Raw genomic sequence first — 18,496 nt, forward strand, 5'->3', positions numbered from 1 at the left:
TCCTTCATTTCTCATCTAACAATATAACCAGTTGTTACTCTTCAATTTATGTGTCACCACCTTGGCATTAGGGTCAAACTCAAACTGTAACGATCCTCTGAAGAAATAGAAAAATCCTATAAATATAGATGAGGAAAATAATGAGACATTTTCAAGCAAATCAATTTCGCAACATGCATAACTCAGAATAAGAATGATAATAATGAATGGCATTTAAGAAGTGGTTACTCTGTGCATCTCTTATATCCTTACTGGAAAAGTGTGAGATGTCACTAATGAGGACAAAGATGAGAATTAGGGAGATTTTGCAGTTTCCCCAAGGTAACATCTCTAATGAAACATGGAGGGAGAACTCCATCTCATCTGACTTCAAAGCCAGTGCTCTAAAACATTAGATTATACTACCTCCAAACTGATAAAATTTGATGGTATTTTATTTTATTTTTTTAAAAGATTTTATTTATTTATTCAGAGAGAGAGACAGAGAGACAGAGAGACAGAGACACAGGCAGAAGGAGAAGCAGGCTCTACGCAGGGAGCCCGAGGTGGGACTTGGTCCCAGGTCTCCAGGATCACATCCCGGGTTGCAGGCGGCGCTAAACTGCTGAGCCACCTGGGCTGCCCTCAATGGTATTTTAAATACTCCTCTACTCAGTCCTCAAGTGCAGCTTGGGAGGCAATTGGACCCGGGACATTAAGGTCAACAATACAAAGCACTGGAGGTCCATTTCAAGCTCTGTGCACACTAAAGTCAAGGTATCTTAGCAGTAAGATCACGAGTCTCCTTAGCATTATGAATGTCAAGTTCTGGCATCTCCTGGCAAAATTTCTTCAGAATGAGCACAAATGTTACCCTCCCATTTGCTCGTTACTAGGAATCAAATTTTGTCTATTTTGAACACATGGGAAGACTACTATTTATTTACACATGAATTATTTAATGCAGGCAATTGCAGACTGCAACAGACCCCCCTGGGATAGGATGGGAAAGAACAAGCAAGAGGATGAGAGAGGAAAATGATAACCCACCAATAGTAACCCTAGTTCACATCTGGTAGCATTTTTACACCAACACAGTGACCTGAGTAATAACAGCTATGATGTGAGGAAGTACCCTTTGATTTTATGTTCAGGTATGAAACAGAGAGACTTGGAAACTATTCAGGAAAAAATAAAATTTCAACTCAATTCGCACAAATTAGAAAGTTAAAATGTTCAGAAATTTAGAGTAAAAAGGCTATAGGACTGATGATTTGAACATTGCTTTGATTCTCCACATTATTTTGATTCCATAAAATGCTCCTGAGTATCCCCAATGGCAACGAAAGGAGTGCCTCCTTACCAAACTCCTGAAATATAGCATCAACCATTGGCTCAACCCCTGAAAGTCATCCACGATTAGTCTGGGGAAGCCTTGCTCCATGGACTGGCTGTTTTCATCAAATCTGTACCAAGTGAAAGAAGTACAGCTCAACCTCGTGCAGAGGCTCCATTACATACGATGGTATGATATGTTACTGCTCCAGTGTGGAATCCCAGATCATTCTCAAGTAGGGGAAACTAGCATTAAACATTTTTATGACTACAAAAATGTATGACTTTCCTGGACTGTAGGCTTAGCACAGAAACCAACATTTCCTCCAGGGAGATGAGTATCATGCTGTTCCACGGAGGTTCCATATATGTATGTCTTAGGTCAATTTTCTAAGCATCGACACAGACCCCAGTGCCCTTCCACCACAAATACATGAGGACTGCACTCATTAGATGCAAAGTGAATTAATCATTTGGCTAAAAATCTTCCAGTTATCTATCACACCTGCCCTGTAGACCTTGTCTCTACAGCCTGATACATCTGGGATTCCTCTGGTGGCCTGTTGTCTGTACCTCAGGTAGCTTCTCCTGATGTCTTCTGGTATCTGGATTTAGGACCCAGGGCCCAGCCATTCAGACAGTGCTTTATTATATCTGAGAATTCAAGTAACTGTCAGTTATCTTCTCCATAATCAGAAAGTTGGAAGTTAGAGCAAGTTAGAGGGTGGGAGTGGAGGATATCCTTAAAGAAAGAAAGAAAATAATTTCCTTAATGAAACTCCATACAAAGCCATCCCAAACATATCGTACTGCCAGTATTTGTCTCCTACAAAGAAGTATGTTTTCTTCTTTTCCTTGTCAAAAACGGCTGCATCAATTTTCCTTATGGTTGGAGGAAAACCCAGGCTGTGGATGCCTTTTGGATAACCTGTTTGTACCTCAGTTTCTCTGATGGCCCAGAACTGATTTCTTATGGAAAAAAAGAAAGCCAAGAAATTTTAGTGAAGACAAAAGTTTAAAAATATTTTTGTACATTTTTGTGGAAAATAGGAAGCCTTGGTTTTAATTCCAACCACTAACACAATCCCCAGGTGATAGCTAGTATTTAACAAATATTCCCCGAATGAGTGAATGAATAGGTGAGTGACTCTGGTCTCTGTCCTTTCTGGATCTTATGTTGTCTATAAATACTAGAGTTTATTGTAGTTTATAGTTACTATGACTGGTCCTGGCTGTCTCTTAGAGTTGCTGGTGACGTCTTAATCTAAGTTTCTAACTTGGAATTCTCTTGTAAACTTTGCATCACTAAGTGAATTACTTATTGGACACGTTCTCTTGGGTATCTTATGGTCACTAGTCCAGGCTGTGCTTCATCAGGATACCTTAGGAAGCCACCCAAATTTCAGTGAATCAGGACAGTGGAATCCCGTCAGTGTCTCTGCTTCTATTTCATCACATCTGCCCTCCATGCCAACCCCGAATCCCCTCTTGTATCATTGCAAGATTAACGAATCTAAAATGCCCATATGTTGTGTATCTCTCTTGCTTCATCTGAATTGAGTGATGTGTACCTGTCTGAGCAGCTCCAGATGCAGTCACCCCTTGGTATAGACAGCTCCTTCTGCTTTGAAGTCCTTTTCTACACTTAGACCCTGCCCATACAGCAAAGTTCTTCTCCTTCAACATGCATCCTAAATATAATCTCCTCCAAGGGTCTTTGCCGAGCTCTGGGTTCATGTCTTGGGCTCTTCCTCTGTGCTCCCACAGCATCTGGCTTCCCTCAATCCCAGCTCTTACTGGACGGAACACTCTTGGCTTCATCTCTGCTGCCCTCTCTAGAATATGACTCTCTTTTGGTTTGACCTCTACTAACGAGTACACTGCCTGGCACATTGCTAGGATAAAGTAGTACAAGATAAATCATGGATGATAGCAATATTTCAGAATTATAGAACCCTTTACAATATCCAATGCAACTTCACAATATTTCAATGACTCCTCATAAAAATGAGATTGTCAGAAATATCTAATTTTGAAAAATCCTCACACAGTTTGACATTTAAAAATACTCCCAGAAACTTAAGAGTCAAGGGAAAAATTAGTAATGGAAATTTTTTAAAAACTTAAAAATGAACAACATCAAAAATACCAAAACTTGTAGGAATGAAGCAAAAGCTGAGAAGAAAAGGTTATTTACAGGCATAAATGTTTATAACAGAAAAGAAGAAAGGGCTACAAGTAAAGGACCAAGTTTAAGCTATAAAAAAACAGCAATAAATTCAACGGCAGCACAGATCTGGGCAATAATGATGGGGACAAAAACTAATTAAATAAAAAATAAAAATATAATAGAGAGGATTAACAAAACTGAGAGTTTGTTCTTTGAGAGGATGAATAATATTGTTACATATCCTGTTGTCCCAGAGATTGGTAAAGAGAGAGGCACAAAGATTTAGTATTAGGAAGGACAAAGAGAACAAAACTTCAGCAATGATTAAAATGATGAAATAACACTCAGAGACTTTCATACCAGTTGATTTGAAAACGGACAGAGCTGATAAATTCCCAGAAAAATATGTTAGCAAAACTGACTCAAGAACTAACAGCAGCTCAAAGAGTGTAGTAACAGTGGAGGAAGTGGAAACAGCAATTGACAAATCTGACACGGAGCACAAAGGCCTGGCAAGTCCCATTAGCTACTGCACCCATCCTTGTTCTGACACTGCCTTATCTCATCCACCCAAGTGCTGCGACGCAAGACCTTCCTCCTCATCTTATTCTTCTCCAGGAGTATCCTGCCTATTCTTGGCTTTTGCCCTCCCACATAAGTTATAGAACTAGTTTGCCAAGTTCCATGAAAAATATTTTGGCATTTAAATGGAAAATTCTTTGTATCTATAGGTAAGTTGACATTCTTACTATATTGACTATATAACTACTATATTACATTATTACTATTTTCTATTCATGAACATGGGATAGTATCTATTATTTAGGTCTTGTTGAGTATTTTAAAGTAAAACTTACAATTTTCTTTGTACACATGTTATTTAAGTGTCGGGACTAAGTCTTGCAGTAATAAACCATACAAAATTTAATTTAATGGAGAAAATTCATGTCTTGGTGAAATTTTTGCAAATGAGATCTATTTCAACAAATTAAAATTCTTATATAGTACTTACCTTTAAACACAAAAAGGATATCTTTGCTTTACACTTCATATGCAGCATCCAAGTCTGAGGGTAGAGAGGGCCAAAATGTAGAAATCAAATGAAATTCGAGGTTGAAGTTCCAGTGAGATCTGTGCCAAAAATATCTGGAACACATAACAACTAATTATAATTGTCTTTCTGCTTTAGATATGTTCGTAAAGGAACATACTCTCTGTTTTTCAGTCAATGATGACTCAGAAGTCTGTATGGGACCATCTTCCTTCCTGCTATCCCAGGGTAATGAAACCCACAGCAGTGTAATTATTCAGCTTTAGTAGTATTCACTGAAGGGAAGGAGAATTCTTCTCTACCTTGGGACTCTTCCAGCTGGACTTGAAAATAAATGAAGATGAACAGGAGGAAAACCCCACAGTTTACTATGTGCCCACAGAGGCCACATAGATAAGATACTGAGACCTGAAGAAATGACCAAAGCAGGCAATTGTTATACTTTGGAGACAGAGAGCCTGTAAATCTGTGGGGCATTGACAGGACAAAGAGAACATAGCTTTGGCAGCTTCAGATACTAAGGAGTTGTGAGCAGACTTTGGGCCGGCATAGCACATCAGCAAAGAGTATGACAGTGGTTGACACAGCCTTCTCGGCTCTGAATTTCCCACGTGTGGTGACAGGGACATGTCTTTACCTCCTGGCACAGGTAGGGCACCTTTCACCTGAATGTTTATCTCTTGCTTTCAGGGGGACAGAGGATGGTCTCAGTGGCCTTCCTGCCCAGGCTGTCTCTTTTATTTTAAATAATTGATATGCCATAGTGGCACATTTTGGGGCCTTGGCCCCTACATCATTCTAAAAGCCTATAAATGGTATGTACATTATGCACTCATTAATATTTTTGAAAAAAGTAGCAGAAAAAACTATACCTATTTATGTTTGTATGCACACAGAATGTCTCTGTAAAGAGACAAAGGATTGGTCATAGTGCTAGCACATATGAGGAGAATGAGACTCTGCATAAGTCAGTCATGAAAAGAGATTTTTCTTTTTCACTCTGTGTCTTCTGGTGCTATTTTAATATTGTGCCAGAGCATATATCACTTTTTCTAAAATTAATTAATTTAAATAGAAGCATTTGCCAGTAAAGGCAAACATACAGTTCTACTTCTAAGATGCCTGTGCCTTTGGAAGCAGTGGTATGGTTTATGATAGTTAAATGCAGCAATTGCTCATTTGCTTATTCAACTGTCTCGCTGCATATGCCAGGCCCTGAGGACCAACAAGTGAACAACACAGATAAAACCCATGCCTTCATCCAGCTTACATTCTGGTGACCCAGAATCATCCTTTGAAAGTCTGCTAAAAAATTGTCTGGACTATTTTAAAGAGATGTTAAAATGCTACAAGAACCAGATCTGAATGATGTTAAAATGTAGAGGAAACGTTTTATTTGAACATTTCTGCCAAGTCTCTGTTCTCCTTTCTAAGTATTGTACATCAAAAGAATAGATAGGAAAACGTAATTTCTAGTTTGACCTCTCTTTAAAGAATAAGATCTCTCCCCTCAGAGTGCTGATTGAGTTGAAGGACAAAGTGAGGTCGCATGCGGCTGGTGTCCCCAGTCCTAGAGGCAGATTCTGTGGGCACCACGGGGTCATTAGGGGAAACAGGGGGAGGTCCTGAAGGGAACAGATGTGGGGTGCAAACAGAAGGAGAAATGTGATGACAATAGCCACCCAAACATTCTCAGGGTGCTTTGAGATGAAATGTCACAGAGCATTTTAAAGCTTTCCTGAAGACCGTCATTGTAATACTTTCCTAAAAAAACATCAGGAATGAACAGGCATTGTTTCCAGCATCACTCACCGTACAGGAACTGGATGCCATCCACATCATCTTGAGAAAGGCGGAAGTTGGCTGGGTCTGTGAGCAGGTTATAGAAGGAGTACATTAGAGTGTTAGGGTCAGCCGAGTGAAAGAGATCCAGGGAATGACCAAGTTCATGAGCAGCGATGATAAATAAATTGATTCCTATTTGAAAAATCATAAAAGTTCAGAATCTAACAGCTGTTAGTCCCTTAAACATGTGTAAGAAGAACACATGCCAGTTGTATGGCTGTCTTCAGAACCTCATGGCATCTCCTCATTTGTGAACTGGTTCGTTGATTGGTATATTCCCTACTTCATAGAAATTTAATTATTTTTCAAGGTTGACTTGAAGTCAATATAATCAGAGAGTTTTTCACCATATTCCTAGATCTCTCTTTGGACAGGGAAGCCTGGTCATTTCATCCATAGTGACAATGGTAAACATTGGTAAAACATGGTAAAAATACACAAAAGATTTTTTTTTTTTTGGAGGTACAAGACTACCATGTCAATACATAGAACTCCTCATTGTCTCTACAAATACAAAGTCGGTTATTGTTCGAATTTAGTAACATGTGCCAGTTGTAGCCTCAGTTGAAATTAATCACGGAGGATTTATGTTATTCCTCAAACTCTTACGCAACAAAAACTGCTCGTTTCCTGTGGGGTTTTAGCCTGAGATGTTTTTCCTCCTTTTCAAAATAATCAAATAATTTTTGAGGGTTAAAAACCTTTCCAGTAGTTGGTACCATGGGATAGGTACAATATTTAAAACAGAAATATGGCCAATAACAGTTTCTACAGCCCAAACACAGCTGAATTCAGTTTTTCTTTATATAAATTTTTTTGAAATTAACGGTACAAATTATTTAACCTAGGCTCCAAGTAATTATGCAGAGAAGAATAGTTGTTCGAAAAGGACAAGATCATTTCTTGCAGCACAAGTTTGTACCCTCAGTAAAGATGCTCTTTGCATTTGCATTAGAAATCCAAACAATCTTGAAAATATCAAATGTTTCAATTGTGTGTTTGCAAACTTCAGAAGCTGTTCAAAATAAATAAAGTGTAGCTAACTTTAGTCATTGCATTTAAATCTAGTAAAATCTTTCAGAACTAATTTAGAAAAAAAAAAAACTCCTACGCTGAAGATAGTTACATGCTTACTTAAATAGATGACTTAACAATTTCCTTTATTTTCTGGCATTTTTCATAATCTTTTTAAGAGAAAAAGAGACAAATAGAAAGAAAAGAAGAAACCCAAGGTCGCATTTTAGGTTGGAAGTGATTCAATGCAGTTCATTCTACCTTTATCATTTCTAGTTAAAAATAATGAAAAACATTGTGAAATGCCCATCATAAAACCTCTACGGCATCCTGAGCTGTGGAAGTAAGATGGAAAGATGCCTCCAGATTGTGCTTGCTGGGAGTGAAGAAAGAAATGCAGACGTCAGAAAATGTTCTTCAATCATGATTGAAATAACAGTGCTTCTGGTTGTTACCACTCAAACAATCACACATCGTACTTATTAGGATATTACATTTACTGCTCATTCTAAATAACCACACTATTTTTGGATAGTGTTAGACAATACTCTTGAGATCATCCAGAGAGGTATGTGCCCCACCTGGTCTATCCTCTGTCAATATTTCATCATCGTCAAAGTGAACATCTCCATAAATGCAGGCCCAGGTGGGTAGGCATGAGCCAGAGCACGCCCTCATCCATCAAAAGGGTTAAAGTCTCCATGATCTAACAGAGAAAATGTTTTTATTGGAAATATAGGTAATTAGGATCTCTTTGGAACATCCCTCACCCTTCCGCTCCCTCAACAACGGCAGCTAAATGGATGCGTTTCATGTTTTATTTGTTTTTGTTCCTCTACCTCTAACTGCAAAAGAAATCTTTATGTCAGCCTCTCCTTCATCAGTCCTGGAGAAAGTAAGTGGAGTCACCTCCTTCCAGACATTCAGAGCTTTCTCAATGGCAGAATCAACAGCATCTCTTGGCAAATCTGGTGTATAATTCATAATTCTTTAAGAAAAAAATGGAATGGGTTATTATTTTCTCCTGTGGTCATAATTTTAAAAATGTCGTTATTATGTGAAAACCTTTGTGGACCCGTTACCTGTAAGTAAGGTGAGTTTTCCTCCACTTGGGCATGCCAGGGAAGGTGGTGAAGTCACCGACGTCAGGAACGCCACACCTGGGCCTGCGCATCATCGCCAGGGTGTCCGAGTCCACCTTCCCTGTCACCTCCAACCCGAGGAACTTCTGCATTTCTCGGATTTTTTCAACGACAGGACCACTGTCCCTTCTTCTGACAAATGGTTTCACATCTTTCCCAAGATTGTAGTACTTTTCCAGGTATTGCTAATGGGGTGTTAAACAATAACAACAACAAAAACTCAACTGAATAATTTAAAAGTTCAAATTGGGCAGCCCGGGTGGCTCAGCAGTTTAGTACCGCCTTCAGCCCAGGGTGTGATCCTGGAGACCAGGGATCGAGTCCCATGTCGGGCTCCCTGCATGGAGCCTGCCTCTCCCTCTGCCTGTGTCTCTGCCTCTCTCTCTCTCTCTCTGTCTCTTTCTCTGTGTCTCTCATGAATAAATAAATCTTTTAAAAAATAAAAGTTCAAATTGGCTTTATTAAATAGTTGATGACTTAGCAACCCATCGAGGAAGTGTAAAGGACCTCCATCCAACTTTAGAAAAGAAAGGTTTTTAAAGGCAGAGAGGGGGGAGAAATTTACACTGTTATTGCAGATCTGGTTCAAGACCGCGGTGGGATAAATTCCTTTTCCTAAACATGAACAACGTTATTACCTGGAATTATTTGAAAATCAAAATGATCATGTTCCTCCTCCCTAACAGTTTCAATCAGAAATTCTAAAGCCAGAGTAGTTTAAAGAATTTCCCATTTGTTCCTCTCATTTAGCCCCAAAGCAGCTGCTAGTATTTCATTATACCACCTTGGGGAATTCTATGCCCTTCCTGCCCCTTTCTTCTCTTCTCTGTTCAAACATAGGGACATCCCCCCTCTGTCACTTTAACATTGTCCAGAGCTAACTTATTACAGCACAGTAATTGCCAATCACATCACCGTGCTTTGTGCTGCAACAGCAAGCAGGCACACCCACCCCACCCCACCCTGGAACCGGCCGGTGGCTGCCATTGGCACCACCACTAGTACCTGCACGAGATCCATGTTCCCGCCCTCCTCCCTGCCTGCCTCATTCAGTGGATGCGCTGAGCAGACCTAACAGCACAAGGATCGCGAGATGCTCCATTCTCACAGTCCTTACCTCAGGAAAATACCTTTCCTGCCTGTTGGCTACTATGTCTACCCTCTAATGTCTGTCCTTTTATACAATGATGCTGCTTTTACCTCAACGGTATGATTCGTGCATGTGTTTTTTAAAAATCTGAACACCAAAAATTTTCATACAAATTTAATGTAAAGCTGATACGATCTATATCACAATTTCCCCTCCCTTTCCCTTTTAAACTTGGATGAAGAAAGAATAATTGATTTCTAAGAAATGGTTTCTGTGTTTCTACAGAGGAAAAGGAATGGACTATTCACCTCAGTGTGTTTACTGAGGAGTATCTGAAAAGCCTGATAAAATGTCACATGAGTAGACATTTTGAAAGCAGCGCCATTTTCGTTTCAAAAGGTTAGATTTTTAAACTCAAATATAAGCAGGTTAGGAATAAATAGAATGAAAATGGAAAGAAATTCCAGATATAACTTTGGTCTAAATGTGGGAATAGTTATCTAGAAGATACTAGAAGAGATATTTCATTTCTTGAGTTCTAGAACTCAGCCGTTACTGATTTTCCAATGGATTTCCTGCCCCTGGGGAGGAGAAGCACTGAGGGGAGGAAGCAAGTGGTAGAAATGAGGGTCTGTAGAGGAAGGAGGGAGTGCAGTGTTTGTCCTGCCTTGTTAGCTCAGGCTGAGTGGATGCCTTGCATTTCAGAATGAAGACTTGCTTAAACACTCTGTAAAAACTCATTGCACTGGAATAGTCAAATTGCATCCTAGACTGAAAAATACATTCTACCTCCTTCTTATTTGCTTAAAAAAATATTTTTTTCAGTCCTCATTTCCTTCCCACACCCCCACCAAGTACACAGGAGGAGGTGGATAAGATTTGTAACGGGGAGTGATGTCAGGCTCGCCCCATCACCACTCACCTCTGCACATGCATAGCACTTTCTCTCTCCTTCTTTCCTCATCCCAGTGGGATGTTTTTCACATCATTAGTCTGCAATAACTTAATTTTACCATCTTGATGAAGTCCCAATAGTTCATTTTGGCTTTTGTTTCTCTTGCCTTCATGAATGTATCTTGCAAGAAGTTACCACCGCCAAGTTCAAAAAGGGTGTTGCCTGTGTTCTCCTCTAGGATTTTGATGGAATGAGAAACTTTTGCACAGCAAAAGAAACAGTCAACAAAACTAAAAGACAACCTACGGACGGAATGGAAGAAGATATTTGCAAATGACGTATCAGATAAAGGGGTAGTATCCAAGATCTATAAAGAACTTCTTAAACTCAACACCAAAGAAACAAACTTTCCAATCATGAAATGGGCAAAAGACATGAAGAGAAATCTCACAGAGGAAGACACAGACGTGGCCAACATGCACATGAGAAAATGCTCTGCATCACTTGCCATCAGGGAAATACAAATCAAAACCACAATGAGATACCACCTCACACCAGTGAGAATGGGGAAAATTAACGAGGCAGGAAACCACAAATGTTGGAGAGGATGTGGAGAAAGGGGAACCCTCTTGCACTGTTGGTGGGAATGTGAACTGGTGTAGCCACTCTGGAAAACTGTGTGGAGGTACCTCAAAGAGTTAACAATAGACCTGCCCTACGACTCAGCAATTGCACTGCTGGGGATTTACCAGCAGTAAATACAGATACAGATGAAATGAAACGCCGGGACACCTGCACCCCGATGTTTCTAGCAGCAATGTCCACAATAGCCAAACTGTGGAAGGAGCCTTGGTGTCCATCGAAAGATGAATGGATAAAGAAGATGTGGTTTATGTATACGATGGAATATTCCTCAGCCATTAGAAACGACAAACACCCACTTTGCTTCGACATGGATGGAACTGGAGGGTATTATGCTGAGTGAAGTAAGTCAATAGGAGAAGAACAAACATTATATGGTCTCATTCATTTGGGGAATATAAAAAATAGTGAAAGGGAATAAAGGGGAAAGGAGAAAAAATGAGTGGGAAATATCAGAAAGGGAGACAGAACATGAGAGATTCCTAACTCTGGGAAACGAACAAGGGGTGGTGGAAAGGGAGGTGGGCAGGGGATGGGGGTGACTGGGTGATGGGCACTGAGGGGGGCACTTGATGGGATGAGCACTGGGTGTTATTCTATATGTTGGCAAATTGAACTCCAATAAAAAATAAATTTAAAAAAAGTATTTTTACCAAATTAACCTATTAATATGGAGAAACCTAAAATTCTTGTAGTATAGAATTCTGATATTCTCTTCCTAAAGATGAATTAACTCTACCATGCCTGAAGTATGTAGCCCATCAATGCAACGAGAGTGTCAGTTCAGGAGAGTTCAGGAATACCCCCTCAGCACCACCTGCCCCCTGCCTGGAACCAGGGAAGACTGCACTGGGTGGGGCACCAGTTCTGGTGCCTGCATGCCAGAGCTGGAGTAAGCATGGGTACACCCTAAGCCAGCCTCATCCACCTGTGGTCTAACGGGGTCTTGGAGTGGCATGGATGGCCCTCAGCCTGAGATGGGGGCAGGTGGGGCTGACAGCTGGATGCTGACCAAGTGTAACATTTTCGTGGACCATTGTTTTGTCGTCTACAAAAATGGGGTAGACATAACCTCACTCACGGGGTTATCATGTGTTTTTATGCTGGGGAGCAAGTTTTCTCTTATTGATTTCCAAATCTTTACCAGACAAAGCTTGTTGGCCTGACAAACCAGTGGCATTTCTCACAGGCACTGATTTGGTAAGCTCTGTGATGCCTTGTCTTCAACTGAATCATAATTTTATTGGTATTGGCACACCCTGTTGATGGATATTATTCTGTGGTAAAGACACAATGAAAGTTCATGTGAGAGTGAGAGCTGTGATTATAATTGTCTGACATCAAAGCATGTGTCTCATGGGAGGGATGCTGGTATGTTTGCTCATCCTTTACCAACCTGTCACACCTGGATGCAACTAAGGACTCGGGCAGGAAGAGCCTAGGTTTGTCTGTAAGTTATTCATTACATTATTAAACACATTATTAAAGTGTGCATATGGTCAGGCAAGTATAGAATTGTTCCTTAAAGAAAGCTGAAATCTTTGTAGGTATGTACCACTGTATGCCAGGCCCTAACATGTGTGTTATTTCTAATACTTAGAACAACCCAATAGGGTAGATTAGGATCAGAAAAATTAATTAATGAAGGCAAGGTCAGCCAGCTAACAATGGGAAAGGAGGATTACTCAGAATTCTAACCGTTACAACTTATATTTTTACCAAAGCTTCTTGGCTTGTGAAACTTGGCTCTCCCCCAACACTTTTCTCTCACATTTGACACTTTTTGTTTTTCTCGTTCTTGAGGCTTATGTCTGAAATTGCCTACAATTTACCTCTTTATCATCTGTTCTTTTCTCAACTATCTGATCATCCTGGTAATCCAGGCTTTTCATTTGGTCTATGTCTACCTGGTCTGCCACCTACAGCTTTTGACTTGGTGTTAGAAGATGGAAGAAGGCCAGGGGATGTGTCCCCCAGACCCAGAAGGCACATTAATGCTGAAAAGCAAAGCAAGCCACTCCATACCATTTACAGAATGCTCTTCAGGGTAACTTACTGCTGGGGCAGCCAGGTGGATGACCCACGTGGCACTCTGTAGCCCTACCACATACATATTCTAACCCCTACCTCCTCTCCACCCATTCTCTGCCTCCTGTTCCCCCAGCCTTGATGGAGCAAGAGGCGCGGTGGTAAGTTCACAGGGTAGTTATCTAAGGTGGGCACCACTTGAGTGCCAGAGGGGCTCTTTATTAGTTATCTGAAGTGGCTTCATCTGTGCGCCAGAGGGGAGAAGACAGAAGGCCAAAGAAAGAGTCAGTGTTCCCACATCTGCACAGGTGTCATCCAGATAGACATATTCTAGGATTCATTGTATCCTGTGACCAAGCCTGAGAGATGTATCATGCTACCCATGTAGAGATGGTCCAATTCTTAGAAACTGGTTACCTATCAATTTTCAACTTTCAACAACCATTGATTCTAAGATTGTAGGTACACACTTGATCCTAGGTCAGTTGTGTCATGATACCAGCTATAATAATTTGCAACTTCTTCTTTCATTGGAAACTCCTGATGCTGGTACAGTTTGAGGTTATTGTGCTAAGTCACAGACTGAGAACAAGTGATGAGTCCACTTCCTTTCTCATGCTTTTCATACTAGTTTGTTTCAGAATGGGAACACAGCTTATTGCTGAATTTTAACCCATTTTCTTTCCCTTCTAATAATTTGGGTAAATATTTTAGGTCACAAGTTTTTGCCATGAAAATGACTATCAAGTAAGGAGACAAAGTGTTAAAATAGGGGCTAGACATGTCTCAGAATTATGCTTCAGTGCTATATTGTAAATACTAGAAAGTGTGATTAAATATGGTGACCTGTAACAGTCATTATTATTAATAATAGTTGGATACACAAAATAATGCTACTATATTTTCAATTTGGATTCAGGTTCATTGTTGGATTGGTTCATTAGTATGGTGGGCTTTTTTGATGGAAAGAAGGTTATGTGGAAGTAGAGTAGCAAGGATGAAAAATTCTGGGCTTAGGAGAATGTTAAAAGAAAAGACAATAATTATTTATTCACTATTTTCTATGTGGTAGGTTCTATGCTAGGTGATGTAGCCTTGTCCATCTTTAGGAAAACTCTGGGAGTTCGCAGTATTTTTCCTTTGTCATAGATAGGAAGTGAAAATCCAGAAAGTCCAAGTCGTTTGCTTAGGATCAGAGAGTTGAGTAGCAGAGCAGATCTCTGGCTTTCACTACAATTTGTTGGCTCTTCAAGACACATGGAATAGGTCTAGGAAAAAAGCTACTACTATTATAGTGTTTGGAGCTAAATTCTCCCAAAGGCCCTCAATTAGAAAAGCTAGACTTTTCCTTAAAACCAAAACAAAACGTAAACAAGCAAATATTCTACTTTTCAGTGCATCTGGGCTCATAGAAAATAAGGGAAATATTCAAACACTCCTCGTAAATCACTCCATGCTGAGATTCTGCAACTGGATTGATTTGCTCCTGTGAAGCAATCATGTCTGACACAGTAGCTGGGATGTGTCCAGCTGGGATGAAAGCCCACCATCACCCACCATGGTTCATTTGGTTTAAGCAAGGGCCAGATGATAAACTCTATGGGGTTGTTATAGAGACCATGGTACCTGCTACTTTTAGGTGTTTGATAGTATTACCGTTCTATGCAATCCTTCAGGATGTGGTATTGGTTTTTTTGTTGTTTCTAATTCACTATCTTGCCAGATATTTTAGGGAGGAGCAGTTTCAGAGGCTTCCAGTTGATCCTTCCTACCATAAGGTTCTAACTCCACAAGTCAACAAACCAAGAGGAAAGTTTGACCAAAGAAATAGCCACAGGATGTGTCCATGGACCCACTGGACCCCTGTGAGCTTGAGTCAGAGCTTTTTTTATTACTAACTTCTATAAGTCTTCTTTTTTAAAAAAGTTTTTATTTAAATTCCAGTTAGTTAACATATAGTGTAATATGAGTTTCAGGTGTAACATAAGGCTCCTTTCTAACCTAGAAGATCAACTTGCTATTTTGAGATCTCTTTATCAATGTCCATTCAGATCTGGTATTCAATTGTTTTTGAAAAATCTGGATACTTCTCTTTCCCCAGAACACAGTTACCTTGGTAAATGGATACAAATCCTTTTGTGGGGATAATTTAACACACACACACACACACACAGGCTAACTTCCTCTTATAGATTGAATTTTGTCTTCTCCAAAATTCATATGTTGAAGTCACAGCCCCCCATGACTCAAGATGAGACTGAATTTGGACACAAGATCTTTAAAGAGTCAACTGAGCTAAAACAAGGTCATAAAGTTGGACTTAATCAAATATATCTGGTGTTTGTGTTAGAAGAGGAAGTTAGGACAGCAGCACATTCAGAGAAAAGACCACAGGAAGACACAGGGAGAGGATGGCCATCTGCAAGCCAAAGGGAGAAACCGCAGAAGAACCCAACCCTGTCAATACCTTGATCTCAGGATTATAGCCTCTAGAATCATGAGAAACTAAACAACTCTGTTGTTTAAGCCACACAATCTGTGGTGTTTCCTACAGCAGCTCTAGCAAACTAATATAGCCCCTTTGAAGAAGGGTCTTTCTTAGATATGCGTAGGTATGAAGGAAGATCCTTCTTCAAGGAGACCTAACTTCCTCTGCAATTAATGACCTTGAAGATGTAAATCTTTTTAGATTTGAAAATTAAGTGAGAAACAGGGATTTTTTATTATAGTAACTGATATCGGCAATTTTTAAGTTTTAGAACTAGAAGTTCATCAATACCTCTATTGGCTGTTTATCTGCATACTACTAGAAACACATGATCTGTGGAGATGAAGACCCTCTGGTGCTGTTCTGCTCTCTACTAATTAGAGTTGTTTTTGTTTATCTTGTTTTTGGTGGTTAAGTGTGGCATCTGCCTTACACCATCCTGAAATCCCATCATCTCTAATGACACTAGAGAGCCCAAGTCCAAGAGATACCTCATTCTGTCACCCCCAACCCATAGAACAAACATCATTGTGTATCTCTGAGATACCAGTATGTCCCCTCACTAATGCGTTCTGTACAGCTTCAGTGAAGGAGTGCCCTCTGGACCAGGAGGAGTCCAGATATGGGTCCTCCAGTCTCATGTAATAAATCTATTTGAAGATTCCCATCTCTCTGTGGTTTCTGGATCATTCCCTAATATGATGTTACTGAAGGTTTGGCATACCACTGTAGGATATCCTTGTGTCCAAGATTAGAGACTCCAAGTCCGCAAAGTATTGAACCAACTGCTGGTTTCCTTGCCAGAATATGGACTCATGAGTCAAGAATGAGTGCACCAGAAATACCTACATAAATGTTAATAAATTCTTCCCTGCCCAGCCTTACATTCCCCCACACTGGTCCAGTGCCTTTTAAGTCTACTCCCACATGTAGTCCCCCTAGTTCCTGATGATCCTTAAGGACTGTATCTTCCAATTCCTTGGGTTTGTAAGCAATTTCCTGCCATAGCTAGGATTTGAGCTATCCTGAGACCTGACTTTATTTGTACGGAAACAATGAGTGTAGGAAGCAAATTGGGAGAAGGACAAGTATTATCTTTTGAGGTATTGGCTCAGGTAAGGGTTTGTTGATTCTCTATGCAAGGATATGTTGCCTTTCTCTGACAAAGAGAGAGCCTATTCCTGCCTATCTAGAACTTTCAAGAAAATTTAGATGTTGAGTATTTTCAGATTTGTTCCCCCATTATTCCAGCTTCCTAGCCCTATTTTGAAATTAGATCTGGGACTTATTTTCAGCACAGTCTACAATAGATGAGGATTTCCTTAAATGTCAATGCCTTTTGACTTTCACAGTGTGTCTTCATTTGATACTTAGCTGAAATAATTTCTTTCTTTTTACCAAATTCCCAGTGTAGTTGACCAGCCCACTGTATACTTCCTATAACCACCACTCTTCTCATGTCATGTAAGTGTCATGGCCAGCTGATGACCTGTTACACATCACTCACCTCTATTTCTTCACAATCAACCACAGATAAGAGTCTTAGTAATTTGATGACATGCTGATACCAAGGGTCATCTCTATCCCACTTCCAGAACAAATTACCTGAATCCAGTATTTTTAGAAAACAGAGCCTGAGACAAAATTTTAAGGGTAAGTACCTACTGAGGTATGTGATCCAGAGAGAAAGGCTGGATTGATGGTTGGGGAGAGAAAAACAGGAAAGTGGGAGAGGCAATGCAAAGATGGATTGCCAGCCAGGCAGAGATAAAAAAAACATCTTGCTCAGAATGGGACCGTTGGAGGACCCACTTGAAATACACCTTACGAACATCTCTCTGAAGAAAGAGAGGGAGATACATTCATTCATCTGTGTCTTTTACATTGGTAAAATGGTTGCCCCGCAAGTGACCACTCTTCTCACTTGCAGGTTGCTTATGCATGAGTTCTAAGTGAATTCCATAGCAGAGCTGGATGCAGCATCAACAGAAAAGGCACGTGAGCCCTGGAGCAGAAAGCATGGGCCCAATGATGAGAGCAGCTGCAAGTCTAGAAGCTGGTTTAAAACCTGGGCAGAACTGGTCACTGCTTCTGTGGCTGGAAAGACAGGAGGCCAAGGGAAGACCTGCAGAGATTATGTGCACTGAGAAGCTCTATGGCTCGGCAAGTGTGCTCTTAGGTATATAATCAACAGAAGTGCCTACATAAGTGCAGCCTTGTTTATAAAACCCCCAGATGGTAACAAATCAAAGTTTGTTACCAGCGAATGAAGTGCAGAAACGTGATGTTGAATGCCGCAAGGAGAATATACAGGAGATACAGGAGAATATATTTGATCTAGTTTAGTTCAAAAATGGCAAATTTCATCTCAGAGTCTAAAGTCAGCATGGTGGCTGCCTCTGGGAAATAGAGAATGTTTAGTGGATGTGGTTGGTCGTATCTCCAAACCCACATCAGCACCAGGGCGCCCATCCCCTGGCTACTTTGAGAGTCTGAGGTGCTTGCTGTTCCCAGTTTTCCCATTTCTTTGCCAAACAGGAGCCATTTTGCCTGGAAGCTATGCCACTCCCCCAAACCAGTCCTCAACTGAGGACTGATTGACACAGGACTAAAAAGCCTGGCCCCTTTGCCTCAAGATGAGACCATGATCCAAGTTTTGCTCCAGACCCCTTGCTCATGAGATTGGAGTGATCTAAGACCTCATTCTATAGCTGTTTCTCTGCTCCACAGTGTTCTTCCCACTCTTCTACTGAGAACAGCCCTCCCCCAGGGGCCCCAGTGAAGCATTCCTAATTTAGGCTCTGGTTGTGGTGAACT

At 40.4% G+C, this 18,496-nt stretch overlaps 1 long non-coding RNA gene and 1 pseudogene across 1 annotated transcript in view; one reads left to right on the forward strand and one right to left on the reverse strand.

The window, feature by feature from the left end:
• Positions 1-9,571, reverse strand: LOC140630850 (stromelysin-1-like; annotated as a pseudogene).
• The window catches only part of LOC140630851 (uncharacterized), a 16,177-nt gene continuing 7,213 nt past the window's right edge, over positions 9,533-18,496 (forward strand). The window contains exons 1-2 of the long non-coding RNA XR_012028531.1: positions 9,533-11,507; positions 17,610-17,858. This is a non-coding gene — a long non-coding RNA (uncharacterized lncRNA). The remainder of the gene's footprint in view (positions 11,508-17,609; positions 17,859-18,496) is intronic.

Source organism: Canis lupus, chromosome 3 (genome assembly GCF_048164855.1).
Source record: "Canis lupus baileyi chromosome 3, mCanLup2.hap1, whole genome shotgun sequence".
Lineage (NCBI taxonomy): Eukaryota > Metazoa > Chordata > Mammalia > Carnivora > Canidae > Canis > Canis lupus.